This window comes from Anomalospiza imberbis, chromosome 24 (genome assembly GCF_031753505.1).
Source record: "Anomalospiza imberbis isolate Cuckoo-Finch-1a 21T00152 chromosome 24, ASM3175350v1, whole genome shotgun sequence".
Taxonomy (NCBI): domain Eukaryota; kingdom Metazoa; phylum Chordata; class Aves; order Passeriformes; family Viduidae; genus Anomalospiza; species Anomalospiza imberbis.
The window spans coordinates 781,263-792,424 of NC_089704.1; positions in this window are offsets into that span (position 1 = coordinate 781,263).

The window sequence follows — 11,162 nt, forward strand, 5'->3', positions numbered from 1 at the left end:
GCACAATATAATTTGACTTTAAGGAATGATCCCAGTATTTAAAACCTATCAGTTTTGCCCTCCACCTCAGTTATTAATAGCATAGGTGCAAAAGCAATCAGCCACTGCTTTTGGGATGACCCAAAGCTGCTGGGGTTGTGTGGGGATCTGGAAGGGTATTTGGGCACCTGCAGGTCAGAACATTGTGTGCAGATGCCCTGCTGAAAGCAGCCTGGCTGTGAGCTCCCACTCTAAGAATAAACACTTCCTAAAAATAAACCTGTGCTCTCCTGGCTTTCTTTTTTCCTTTGTTTTCTTTCTTTGTTTGTTTTCTTTCTCTCTTTCCTTCTGCTCACCTATCCAGCCATCGTCTCATCTGCACTTTGTATGGATCAAATATTCCAAAAATCCTCTCCCCAGCCTCCTAGCACACAAGGCAGCACTGTTAAGTTCACTTTCTAAAATCACAGATATGAGAATAAACCACTTTGGAGCCAGGCATGTGTTTTACAATCATTTACAAAGCCTGTAATTCCATCCTCATAACCATCAGCAGACTGTGTAAGGAGTGAATCACTGAATTGATTTGGACGAGGAAAGGGCAGCTTTTTCATGTCAGAATTACAGCAGGAAGAATTTAGAACTTATTTTCAATTGAAAAACAAATGAAATGGTTCAGAGACTTCAGAATACTCACAGGGAGGAGATGGACAGCTACCACACTAGCACAAAGTTCAACATCATAGAGCCCTTTCCTTATTGCCACTTCAAGTCAGGTGTCCCTCCATCCCTCAGTCTCCCTAAGAACAGCAATATTGGCACAAAGGGCATGAGAAATTTGTAAGACTTTCATTTTTTGCATCCCCACTTCCCACTCTTCCTAAAGGAAAGTTCCAAGTCTAAGGGAAAGTTACCAATCCCCCACATGCCACAGACAAGGGGTTTGGTTCTTTCCTCTGTCATGGTAAGCAGGGCCAAAATCTTAGTCTGTGACTGAGTGGTCATTTTGGAAATCCAGCTGGATCTGCCTCAAGGGAACATGCTTTTCCCAAGCCATCAGAGCACGGATCTCACTCACAATTATTGAGCTCCTTTTGTACTCAGCCTTTCCTCTCCCTCATGCAGAATAACGTCAGTTTAAGTGTTGTCATCCCAGCTTTTCTCTTCCCACAATCCAGCTCTTCCACATCAGCAGGGATGGGGGCAGCCTTCCCCAAATGTATTATTTCATTGAATGTTTCCAACCAGGCTACATTTTTCATGGTCTTTATTTGCATCAATCACGCTAAAAGCTGATGTAGCATTATTTAATCTTTGACAGGGGGAGAATTAAGATACAGGTTTATTCACTTACAGAAAATGTCAGACTAGAATTAGATGATCACTTAAGGGATTGAACTTAACTACTACGAGAGCTACTTTTTCAAGTAGAAAACGTTAATATTCTTGCCTTGTTTTTTCTCTGGGTTCTGGCATGAAAATGGGATTTATTAGAACATGGAGTAAGTTTGGGGTAAATTATCCTGTTCGTTTCTTCAGTGGAAACAACTGATAGCTCAATATTCAGCACCAAACTGCACTAGGCTGGGTCTGGGAGCACCCTGGGTAGTGCACGCTCACACAGAGGAATTTTAAGGACTTGTGCCTGAGGGCGAGTGAGATTGGCTGTGCAGTCTGGGTCTGGTCTGGCTTCTGACAGTGCTGGGAGCTGATTTACAGAGCCAGGACAGCTCCTCTGCAGTTCAGGCTTCCCACACACCGAGCACGCTGCTCTGAGCTGCCAGAAGGATGGAGTGCAACACCAGGTACTCCAAGAGATCATTCCATGGACAGCCCGGGATGGAATGGAGTTCTCCCAGCACTTTGTCCTGGGGCCCAAGGAGGCCAATGGTATATCCAGGGAAGCACTGGGAGGAGCATTGCCAGCAGGGCAGGGAGAGATCCTGCCCCTGTGCCCAGCCCTGGAGGCATCCCTGGAGTGCTGTGCCCAGCCCTGGAGGCACCTCTGCAGTGCTGTGCCCAGCCCTGGAGGCATCCCTGGAGTGCTGTGCCCAGCCCTGGAGGCACCTCTGCAGTGCTGTGCCCAGCCCTGGAGGCATCCCTGGAGTGCTGTGCCCAGCCCTGGAGGCACCTCTGCAGTGCTGTGCCCAGCCCTGGAGGCATCCCTGGAGTGCTGTGCCCAGCCCTGGAGGCACCTCTGCAGTGCTGTGCCCAGCCCTGGAGGCATCCCTGGAGTGCTGTGCCCAGCCCTGGAGGCACCTCTGCAGTGCTGTGCCCAGCCCTGGAGGCATCCCTGGAGTGCTGTGCCCAGCCCTGGAGGCATCCCTGGAGTGCTGAGCCCAGCTCTGGCTCCTCCTGGAGCGGGGCCAGTGGAGGCTGCAGAGCTGAGCAAGGGTCTGGAGCATTTTGGTGCTTAGGAAAGGCTGAGGGAGCTGGGGCTGCTCAGCCTGGAGAGGAGCCCCAGCTGAGAGGGGCCTCAGCTCTGGGTGTCCCTGTCTTCCCTGGCTGTCCCAGTCTGTCCCTGTGTGTCCCAGTCTGTCCCTGGCTGTCCCTGTGTCCCCCTGGCTGTCCCTGTGTGTCCCAGTCTGTCCCTGGCTGTCCCTGTGTCCCCCTGTGTGTCCCTGTGTGTCCCTGTGTCCCCCTGTGTGTCCCTGTGTGTCCCAGTGTGTCCCAGTCTGTCCCTGTCTGTCCCTGTGTCCCCCTGTGTGTCCCTGTGTGCAGGAGGGCAGAGCAGGCCCAGGCTCTGCTCCAGGCCCAGCGATGGCCCCAGAGCCCCGGGCAGGAGCTGAGCCCAGCTATTCCCCTGCACAGGAGGCAGAACTGCCCTGTGCAGTGCCCAGCCCTGAGCAGGCTGCCCAGGGGAGGTGTGGAGTCTCCTCACTGCAGATATTCCAGAACCCACTGGACACAATCCTGTGCCCTGCCTGTGCCCTGGGATGGCCCTGCTGGAGCAGGGAGCCAGGACCTGGTGACCCTCTGAGGTCCCTTCCAGCCTGACCCATCCTGGGATTTTGTGAAAATCTTCTCCTCTTAATACACTCGCGTGGGTCAGGGGGCTCACTGCAATTATCACTAAATTAACACCAATTAAATATCTCAGTAGTGAACAAGCAGCTCTGTAGCCCTGCACTGTGTTGAGTTCCCACTGACGAAACACCCAGGCACTGGTATTTCCTCTGCACCATTCAGTGCCCAAGCAGCACAAACAGCCCTGGGAGCGTGGAGCTGGGATGGGGAACACCAGCAGCTCTCCAGGAACCCATCCCTTCATCTCCAACCAGGCCTGAGCCACTGCTGCCCAACCTCCCGCGCCTTGTAAGGAGCTCTGGTGGGGAGGGGGTTAACAAGCAGCCACACACATTTTCCTCCTCCCTAGCAGAGTTCCTCCCAATCAAAGCAACAGCCTGTTTCCAGCATGGATCTCCTCTTCCCACTCCAGGGTCACAGATTGCCAGCCTTGTTTTAATGAGCTGTGTCCTGCAAATTTCACAGTCACTTCCAGTCTAATAAGGGAACCCACAGGGGTGGTGTTTTCAATTTGCTCCTCTTTCCTGGAGAGTTTGTGCCATACATCACATGGAGCAGCTCACAGCTGGTGCAAAGAGAAAAGAATTAGCTTGTATTCCCCACGCAGGGGTTTTATAATTCAATATTTATTAAGATTGGGGTCCTCTCATTTGAAAGGCCAAACAGTTTGTTTTACTATGTGTGGGATAGATTACGTTAATATAGTGAACAAGGGCTTCCAAGAACTAATTTAGTGAGGGTGTTGAAAAGCCCTGCACATGATAGAAATATTATGAACAAGTAAGAATCCTTAATACTTTGTCTAACCAAGCCCTGTGCATACAAATTAAACATAATTGGAAATCCTGTTCCAACCATCAGACTAAGGGATACTTTACAACTGAAATGACACCTAAATGTCTAATTTTAATTTTAAATTCACTCTATAAAAGCACAGCCTGATTATTTTCCTCCCTTCGAAAGAAGATTTATGAAAAACGAGCAAATCTAAGCTTTACTTAAATGTATATGAATGAACACAGCTTTCAGCTGAAGCTCATTGCAAAGCAGAACTCCTTGAATATTCATTAATTCTTCCAGACATCTGATATTCCCCTTACACACAGTAGCACAATACTATTGCTCAGTAAATAATACCAGAATCCCATGAGAAATTTGGAGATCTGGTTTCAACTTTTAATCTAAAAGCAATGTGAAATATTCCATCATTTTGGAATATAGACTATATTAATATTCACACAGAAAACTTTGTATTAGAGCCACAGAACTGGAAAAACCCTCTAAGACCATCAAGTCCAACAGCAGCCACCTAACAACAACAGCCCAGCATTGCCAAGGCCACCACTAAACCGTGTCCCCAGGTGCCACAGAATGGGAATTCCACCCTCCACCCTCCCTGCCCTGGGCAGCTGTGGAAGGGCTGCCCAGGGATCCTTTCAGGGAAGAAATTGTCCCCAGTATCCAACAAAACCTCCTGTCCCTCTCCTCCTGTCCCTGTCCATGGTGGCAGAGCCCGACCCCCCCGCTGTCCCCTCCTGCCAGGAGCTGTGCAGAGCCACAAGGTCCCCACCGAGCCTCCTTTTCTCCAGGCTGAGCCCCTTTCCAGCTCCCTCAGGAATTCTCAAGCCCCTTCCCAGCCCCATTCCCTGCCCTGGCCACCCTCCAGCCCCTCAATGTCCTCCTTGTCAGAGGGGCCCAGGGCTGCCCCCAGCACTGGAGGTGCCCCAGCAGTGCTAGCCCAGGGGACAATCGCTGCCCTGGGTCTGTGGCCACCCCACGGCTGGCACAGCCCAGGTGTCCTTGGCCACTTGCCCACCTGCGCTCGTGTCCAGCCACTGGCACAGCACCCCCAGGGCCGTTCCCAGCTTCCCAGCCTCTCTGCCCCCACCTGGAGCTCCACGGGGTTGGTGTGACCCCGGTGTAGGGCCAGCACCCAGCCTTGGTGGCCCTGTTGGATCCAGGGTCCAGCCCGTGCCCATCCCACTGCAGAGCCCTCACCCTGCAGGACAGCCACAGCACAACCACAGCACAACCACAGCCACAGCCACAGCACAGCCACAGCACAGCCACAGCCACAGCCACAGTCACAGCCACAGCCACAGCACAACCACAGCACAACCACAGCACAGCCACAGCACAACCACAGCCTCAGCCAGAGCACAACCACAGCCACAGCCACAGCACAGCCACAGCCACAGTACAACCACAGCCACAGCACAACCACAGCACAGCCACAGCACAACCACAGCCACAGCACAACCACAGCACAGCCACAGCACAACCACAGCCACAACCACAGCCACAGCACAGCCACAGCCAGAGCACAGCCACAGCCACAGCCACAGCACAACCACAGCCACAGCACAGCCACAGCCACAGCCACAACCACAGCACAACCACAGCCACAGCACAGCCACAGCCAGAGCACAGCCACAGCCACAGCCACAGCACAACCACAGCCACAGCACAGCCACAGCCACAGCCACAGCACAACCACAGTCACAGCACAGCCACAGCACAACCACAGCACAGCCACAGCACAGCCACAGCCACAGCACAACCACAGCCACAGCACAGCACAACCACAGCACAGCCACAGCACAGCCACAGCACAACCACAGCACAGCACAGCACAACCACAGCACAGCCACAGCACAGCCACAGCACAACCACAGCACAGCACAACCACAGCACAACCACAGCACAGCCATAGCCACAGCACAGCCAGAACCACAGCCAGAGCACAACCACAGCACAGCCACAGCACAGCACAGCCACAGCACAGCCACAGTCACAACCACAGCCACAGCCACAGCACAACCACAGCCACAACCACAGCCACAGCCACAGCACAACCACAGCCACAGCCACAGCACAACCACAGCCACAACCACAGCCACAGCCACAGCACAACCACAGCCACAACCACAGCCACAGCCACAGCACAACCACAGCCACAGCACAACCACAGCCACAACCACAGCCACAGCCACAGCACAACCACAGCCACAGCCACAGCACAACCACAGCCACAGCCACAGTCACAACCACAGCACAGCCACAGCACAAGCACAGCCACAGCCACAGCACAACCACAGCCACAGCACAGCCACAGCACAGCCACAGCACAACCACAGCACAGCCACAGCCACAGCACAACCACAGCCACAGCACAACCACAGCACAGCCACAGCCACAGCCACAGCACAACCACAGCCACAGCCACAGCCACAGCACAACCACAGCCACAACCACAGCACAACCACAGCACAGCCACAGCCACAGTCACAGCCACAGCCACAGCCACAGCACACCCACCCTGCTGGGTGGACCTGACTGGGTGCCCTCCATCCCCTCACCACAAAGACACTGACCAGGCCTGGTGCAAGGCTGAGCCTGGGGGAGCCCCAGCCCTGCCCAGCTGGGTTTAACCCATTCCCTGCCATCTGCAGGGTGTTACCTGAGCACACCGGCCAAGCCATGAGCAGAGGGTTTCTCAGCAGAATACTCTGGGAAGTGCTGGCAGAGGCTTTACCAAAGCCCAGGTACGGGGACCCACAGTCTGTCCCTCCCCCAGCAGTGTGTGCTGGGTCTTCTTAGGGCTTCTCCATGGCTAGGGGGGCTGGCCATCACTGCTCCTGCCTCTGGCACCAGCTGGGGACTCCTGGCAGCTCCCTCTGCTCCCTGAGGGTCCCTGGGCTGGAACCCCCTTGAGCACCTCCTCTCTGCTTTAGAGCCACTGATCCCAGTGCCTGCATTTGAGATTCTCCCTCCCAGCATTTGGGAATTTATCTGCTCTATTGAACAGAATTAAAGGTTTTAATTTAGTGAGATTTGGCATTAGCTTGTGCTTCTCTACTGTCCGTTAGTGTTAGAGCTGGGCTATGGATCCATTCCAATAAATGTTTGTACAAACATGTTTGTATACAGATTCACGCAGGCTATAAATTCAGCGTGAGGCACTTCTCACTGAAACACACACCGTGACTCACCAAAAACATGAAGAGAATTTCATTTTTTTGAGGGAAGGATTTTTTAATTAGCCAGTAAAGTTCAGGAGACAACACATCATCCAACAGTGAACACAGACTGCTGTTAATTGGTAGGAACCTCCCAAATGAAGAGCAGCTAATGGAAGTATTTTTTAAACTGTCTCTCAGAAATATTCCTGGTTTGGATGTTTTCTGTTTAAACTGTTCGAGTTAATGTGATTATTCAGTTAAACGAGTAACAACAAGAGATTCCTCAGCAAAGGGTGTGGCAAACATGTTAAGCATGGCTGGAAAACTACAACATGTCTCCATCATACCCAAATCCCACCATATGCTCCAGCTTTTTGCACAAACTGGAATGAGAGCCAGCCACTCAAGACCCAGGAGGTGCAGAGGGGCTTTCCAGTGACCAGTGCTCACCTTTTGGTGTGTACAAGAGACTTAGACCCTTGCAGGTTAGCAATGAGGCTTGTGTTCATGCACCCACTTTACAGTTCTCATGGGTTCATTATTAACCTTAAACCCAGGTTTAATCTTCCATGTACTGCTGGAAGACATTATTAACCTTAAATCCAGGTTTAATCTTCCATGTCCTGCTGGAAAATCTCAGAATGTCAAGGAAAAAATTCTCCCAAGTGATTCTGGACTGACTTTCTGTGGCCTGGAGAGCAGGAGAAGAACACTGTGGAAAACAAAGAAAACCAGCTTTACCTCACACCACAGTTAATAAAAATTAAATGTCAGACGGGACAAGAAAAAGTGATGTGGTAACATACAGAGGACAGGATCCATGAGAGATTCTGAGTAATGAAAAGGTCAGGGGAAGCTATAAATAAAGCCTGAGGCATGTGAGGTCTGGGGAGGCAGGGAGCTCATCAGGGAGTATAGAAACTCAGGCAATTAATGGATATGTTTTATGTAAATGGAGCAATTTCTGTTCCAGGTATGGAACCTGCTCTTTCTCAGAACAGTACAGACCCTCCCTGTCCACCCCCAAAACACAGCAAGTGCTGATCACAGTCCCTGTAGGGACTGGACTGTGCAGGGACAGCTCGGCCCTGGGGATGGGGAGCCATTCCCACCTCTGCCAGGCTACCTCGTGCAGGCATGTCCCAAACCCCACCTGGGATTCAGTTTGTAGACCCCACCTTCTGAATGAAAAATCCTGAGGGCCTGCAGGTTTTGCAGGTGGGAAATGTCCCGGGCTTGCATGGTTACATGGTCTGATATTCCCAGGGCTTTCCTCCCCGCCGTTTGAGTCTCCGATTCGGTCCCCTTTATATGGACAGAGTTACTTCTGGTTCTTATCTCCAGCATCCATGCCCGTGCTGATGAAGCACAGCCACAGAGAGCTGTCCCACCCTGCATTCAAGGCCTGCACGATGTCCTGTGCCAGTGCCCCACCCCACTGCTGAACAAACCGGGATGAAAAAACAGATTAAATTGCAGCCATAAAGCCCCAGCTCTAAAAACCAACCCATTTAAAATTCAGGACATGCTCATGGGCCTTCCTGAGCTGGAGCCTAAACAGATCCCACAAAGCCTCAGGTGTGAGCACTGAATTGTGTGGGGTCAGTGGGAGCCAAGGGCAAATCCAGGGCTCGGAGTAAGCCTCAGTTATGGTGCCTTCCCCACATTGTCTGGAGTGAGGGGCAGCTCTTTGTGCTGGGCTGGCTGCTCAGGGACACCACCAGGGCCAGCTCCTCATGGGGCTCACGGGGCTGAACTGTGGATGTGTAATGCAGGAGGAGCTGCAGAGGGGCTGATTGCTGGAGGTGTCATGCAGGAGGAATTGCACAGGTGCTGATTTTTGGGTGTGTGATGCAGGAGGAGCTGCCCAGCTCAGGCTCTGCAGACACAAGCCTGGGAGCTGAGCTCTCTCGGCAGCAGATGGGAGAGGAACCGGGTGGGTGAAGCACAGGGCAGCGAACAGCCCTGATCCAATAAAACCAGACATCCTGAAACCCAGCGTGGAAGAACGCGTCCTCTCCACTGTCCCAGCAGCCCCACGAGATCGAGGTCCTGGCCCTGTCCCTCTCCATTCCCTTGCTGTTTCAGTCCCTTTATCTGCCTTGGCAGCGTGGAGAGGCTTCGCCAGGGAAGGACAAACCCCTGCTGGGCTCCCTGGAAGGATCCAGCAGGCCAAGGCTGTCTCTGCCTGCACCTGGCACTGCCTCCCCTCCTTCTATTCTGGGAGCCGGTAGCAGCTGAGCCCTGCTGTGACCGGGAGGCAGATGGGGCACGGATTCGCTGTGGCTGTGCTGCTCGTTTGCTTGGCACAACACTGACGGACACGCAATGGAGCAAGCGGGAGCACACACGGGGGTGGGCACCCAGCAGCTTTCACCATCGGTCATTTTCCTGTTCCTGCGAGTTTTTCTCCTCTTTCAGGGATAAATCTGCAGCAATGTGGAGGCTTGGAGCTGTCAGCCTGATTCTCCTCAGGTGCTTTTAGGTCTATTGCTGTGATTTCCTACAGTGCATTTCTTGCACTTCTGGGTGGTGGGAACTGCTGTGTCCCTGTTCAGTGAGCTGCACATGACATGCACCAGGACATGAGGCACTCCTGAGTAATCTTGAGTGGAATTGTGGAAGCATTTGCTCCTCTTTGAGATGGCAATATGTTTTTTATTAACCTTGGGCTTTATCTGCATTTAGTTTTCATCTCTAAATCACAGAGGATATGAGGACCTGAGTAAAATTAAGAAAGAACAGATTTTAAGATTAGTATTCTTTGACATCCATCCCCAAAACATTCATCAACCAGGACAGTGAATTCAGTGGTTCTCAGCCTAACCCAGAGCAGCTGTTTGTACACACACAGAGTAAAAATACAATCTCTTTCAATCTGATGAAAATCCCATAAAGGAAAATATAATGAAAGAAAGATGGGTCAAAAATATGATTCATTTACACTCCAAAAATGCAGACTAGTCTTGCTGAATTTGCACATTGTAACTGCAAAAGGCATGAAATCCTTAAAATATTCCTGCAATGGTCTTATGCTGAATGAAGAGCTTTATGAATATTTCAATTACAAGATGAGCCTTGAAAGGAGAGAGTTGTTTCAATTTTGAATCACCCTTCCTTAAATAACTTGCCCTATTTGGTAGGAAACGAGACTCAGTTAAATCTGACACAAACTGGGTAAGGATGGAGTTCCCTGAGCTGGAACCCCCTCACTGCCCCCCTTTGCTGCTTGGAACAGAGCAGCCCTGGCTTCACTGAGCAGACACGGAGCCCTTGTCACCCCTGGGGCAAACCAGCCCTGTCTGACGGTTCCAAACCAGCCCTGTCTGAGGGTTCCAAACCATCCCTGTCTGAGGGCTCAAACCAGCCCTGTCTGAGGGCTAAAACCAGCCCTGTCTGATGGTTCCAAACCAGCCCTGTCTGAGGGTTCAAACCAGCCCTGTCTGAGGGTTCAAACCAGCCCTGTCTGAGGGCTAAAACCAGCCCTGTCTGAGGGTTCAAACCAGCCCTGTCTGACGGTTCCAAACCAGTCCTGTCTGAGGGCTCCAAACCAGCCCTGTCTGAGGGTTCCAAACCCCAAACCAGCCCTGTCTGAGGGTTCCAAACACCAAACCAGCCCTGTCTGACGGTTCCAAACCAGTCCTGTCTGAGGGTTCAAACCAGCCCTGTCTGAGGGCTCCAAACCAGCCCTGTCTGAGGGTTCCAAGCTCCAAACCAGCCCTGTCTGAGGGCTCCAAGCTCCAAACCAGCCCTGTCTGAGGGTTCAAACCAGCCCTGTCTGAGGGCTCCAAACCAGCCCTGTCTGATGGTTCCAAACCAGCCCTGTCTGAGGGCTCCAAACCAGCCCTGTCTGAGGGTTCAAACCAGCCCTGTCTGAGGGTTCCAAACCCCAAACCAGCCCTGTCTGAGGGTTCAAACCAGCCCTGTCTGAGGGTTCAAACCAGCCCTGTCTGAGGGTTCAAACCAGCCCTGTCTGAGGGCTAAAACCAGCCCTGTCTGAGGGTTCCAAACCCCAAACCAGCCCTGTCTGAGGGTTCAAACCAGCCCTGTCTGAGGGTTCAAACCAGCCCTGTCTGATGGTTCCAAACCAGCCCTGTCTGAGGGCTCCAAACCAGCCCTGTCTGAGGGCTCCAAACTCCAAACCAGCCCTGTCTGAGGGTTCCAAACCAGCCCTGTCTGAGGGCTCCAAACCAG